This window comes from Sylvia atricapilla, chromosome 7 (assembly GCF_009819655.1).
Source record: "Sylvia atricapilla isolate bSylAtr1 chromosome 7, bSylAtr1.pri, whole genome shotgun sequence".
NCBI lineage: Eukaryota > Metazoa > Chordata > Aves > Passeriformes > Sylviidae > Sylvia > Sylvia atricapilla.
The window spans coordinates 36,303,052-36,307,011 of NC_089146.1; positions in this window are offsets into that span (position 1 = coordinate 36,303,052).

A 3,960-nucleotide genomic window follows, 5' to 3' on the forward strand; every position below is an offset into this window, starting at 1 on the left:
ATAGTTAAAAACAACATAACGAGATTAGGCTGGGAGCCAAGGAAATCAACCCTGTGCCAACCAGGCTTGGAATTCTAATTAGAGCATCTTTTGTATTAACCCCCATTTTGCACCATCAGGACAATATTATCACTTCTGTGATTGTATCAGGGCAGGAATTATTGATTCCAGCAATGGATTGCAAGAGAGAAACCATAAAATGCAATCGTAACAGCACAGCTTGGGGGAGGTTATTCAGAGGAAAAAAGATAGATATTAATCTAAAAATGCCTCGTAGAAAAGTAAAAAAGGAGAGAGGCATTCCTTAGCAAGAAGAATTTGATCAACAGGAGTGTGCACAAGGGATTTATGTCCTAATCTAGTCAAAAGTCTTTCAATGGGAATTTGGCATTTGGGTAAATTTTCAGGCTGAAATTTCTCACCATCTTGTGAGCCACACAGTGAGACATTAGGTAAAGCAATTCTTAGGAAAAGGGAATTTTGTAGGAGGACGTTATTTGGCGAGTGATCTCTCCAAAATCCAACAAAATACCAGCCAGAACACATTTTTTTTTCATATAAAAGAATAAATTTTAAACCCAAAACATATATTTTAATGAGAATTCAAATACCCTAATAAGCTTAAAAGACAATTCTGTGACTTGAATCACAGGCACTGTATCACTCTCTTTTGAGAGTGATAAAAAGAGTTTGAGAGTTTGAAAAGAGAGTTTGAAGAGCACGCACTGAAATAAATACTAAAAATGCACCTCCACCACTAATTTAAGAAACTACAACCAGTGAAATTAAAATAACATTCATATTTCAAACAGCCAATTGCCTGAATATCAGTGTCATCAATGCCTGGGTATCCTCACTGAAACCTTTGCCATTCTTTGCAGAAATAAATTTAATATAAACTCAACCAAACTGGGGACGTGTGGAATGAATGTGTTTATCCCAATTTATTTCCACAGCAGAATCATATCTGAACATGAACCTCCAAGTGGGAAAACACTCCTGGTGCATGTTCCAGCAGTTGTTCTGCAATGGAGATGTTATTTTTTTTTTCCAAAACCAGAGACAAACAGAAAAAATGAAATTAGAAGAATCCTTTGAAATTCACTATCCTAGGGAAAAAAATCAGCTCAGCTTCAAAACTTTCGTGAGATTGTTAATTGTGCTTTGAGTGATGGGTGTAGAGTTCAAATCATGTTTTTATGCGACAAAAGCCGCCTGAAAAATAATTCAGTTTTTTGTAGGATATCTGGAAATTATTTCTCGTCCGTGAGAATTTAAGGACTTCTCTTTTCTGTGGCAGAGCAGGTTAAAAATTTTGTGCAAGGAAGAAACTTCCTATAAAAACAGCCATGAAAATACAATTGAATATTTTAACTTATTTCTTATTTCTGTCCTGTGTCCCAGGCCAGGCTGGATGGGGTTTGGAGCACCCTGGTCTATGGGAAGTGTGGGATATGGGATATAGGATATGGGATGGGATATGGGATATAGGATATGGGATGGGATATGGGATATAGGATATGGGATGGGATTGGGGATAGGGGATATGGGACAGGGATGGGGATATGGGATGGAATATGGGATATAGGATATGGGATATGGGATGGGGATATGGGATGGGATGGGATGTGGGATGGGATTTGGGATGGGATTTGGGATGGGACATGGGATGGGATATGGGATATGGGATATGGGATGGGGAAGATGGGATGGGATGTGGGATGGGATATGGGATATGGGATAGAGGATATGGGATGGGATATGGGATATGGAATGGGATTTGAGATATGAGATATGGGATATAGAATATGTGGTAGGATATGGAGTATGGGATATGGGATGGGATTGGGGATAGGGGATATGGGATATGGGATATGGGATATGGGATATGGGATGGCACAGTATGGCATGGAATGAGCTTTAAGGTCTCTTTTTTTTCAGGTCCTGTGCAGAAATTCCCAGGTTCTGGCAGCCAAGTGGGAAATGCAGATGGGAACTTGTTGCTTTAGGCTTAAATCAATCTCAGCTGTAACAAAACCTTTTTCAAATATTTTTCAAGCCTTTCTGAATTTATAAAGCTCTGGCTGGTGTTTTACAAATCGCTGGGCTCAGTTTCATTTAAGAAGATAATTTCTATTTTGGAATACTCTGGAAGAAAACCATCTGAGAGGAAGTTGATTCTCCCCAGAAGTTTTTTGCCTCTGCAGCTCTTGTGAACACTGAGCAGAGCAATCTTACATTTTAATGTAAGATTTTAACTAGGAAAGTTCCTTCCCCAGGAAAATATGATTGATTGTTACAATGACAGTAATTGCATTTTAGTAAAAGTAACCATTATGGTAATTTTCCTCCAGAAAGAGACATTTAACTAACTGAAGTAACTTGTTACTTTTCAACACATTAACTTTGACAAATTTAACATTACAAACGTACAGAGTTCACAGCCACAACAACGTGCATCACTTAGGGAGTGTGCACACTTCTTATTTCTATATATCAAGCAGTGTTTCCAAATAGGAGATGCTAAAAAAACTGTGCACACATAACACAGCATTAATTAAACTGTTAAGAGCAGCTCTAGCACATCCAGTGCCAAGTCTCCTGGTGAAAAATCCTGCTTTCCAAGCAGCAAACTTCCCTCAGCATTTCATTTCACGGCTGGATCCCAACCTCACCCCCTGAACTCTCTGCACTGTGAGAGAGCTCCTGCATTTTTCTCAACCTCTTATTTAGGAACATTTCGTGCCACTCAGGTTGTAGGAACTTTTTAAAAGTGTGGTTTTCTGAGGATTAAGAATTCCAGTCTAAAATAATTTAATCGCCCGGAGTTTGTTTCATACAAGTTCACGGGAGTTAAAATCAAAATGCTCTGCCTTTGCTTTAAAGATAATCATTCCTTGTGCTTTAAAGGGACTCTAAACTGGAGCTCAGAGAATTTCCATACTACTGAACATTTTTACACTAGAAAAGAACTGAAATTAGTCTGGATTCAAATTTTGTTTTTAAGAAATTTCCTTTAAATAAAAAATATCAAAAATTTGAATTTCAATTCCAGAGATCTAAAATTTTCACTTCAGTTTCCTAACTTCTTTGAAGGAATAGATTAAGTATTTAACTGGGGCAGTCAATGGGCTTACCTTCCTCTTATTTAAAAATCCCAATCACATTTTTAAGGAAAATAACACAGACAGCATAAGATGGAGGCGAGACCAGAGAAAATTACAGAGAGCTAAGAAATAAGAATATTAATCTGTATTATCTCAAAGCCTGCTGGATTGCTTTTTCAGCAGCAGCCTTCCAGATAATTTTAGAAAAACCCTTAATTTTTCTTTTTTATTCTTTTTAACTTCATTTTTTAACTTATAAGAACTTAAACCTGTGAATTGATGGATGATTTTCTTGGCTCTTATATCCAAAAGCAACTCTTAGGTTACAAACTCTTCCTGACAAAAAATCCAGAACTCTTAAGCAGTAAGAATGGACTGGAAATTCACACAGTTCAAGGGACCTTTAATTCCAAAGTTTCCAGGATGTGGTGGAATTCTCATCCTTGGAGGGAGTCAAGAGCTGTGTGGATGTGGCACTTGGGGACATGGCGCTGTGGTGGCCTTGGCAGGGCTGGGCTCCGTGACCTCGGAGGGTTATTCCAGCTTCAACAGTTCTGTGATTTTATAAAACCAAAATCTTTCCACTCCTGCCCATCATCTGCTCCATGACAATGAGAGAACACTGGAGAAAACCTCAAAATTGCTTTGGCTGTTGAAAGCTGAAGTGAAATCAGGGATAACTCAGTGGCTGCCACACAAAGAGCCAGAAGCCAGGACACACGTTAGGAGCTGACTACCATCCCACCATGGAATTTTGGGAGATTATTTTTGTAACTCTGTGTCCTAGTTACTGTTGAGAAGAGGAAGAAACTTCCAATTTAGACAGAATTGGCAGTCGACCTCTATAATTAGT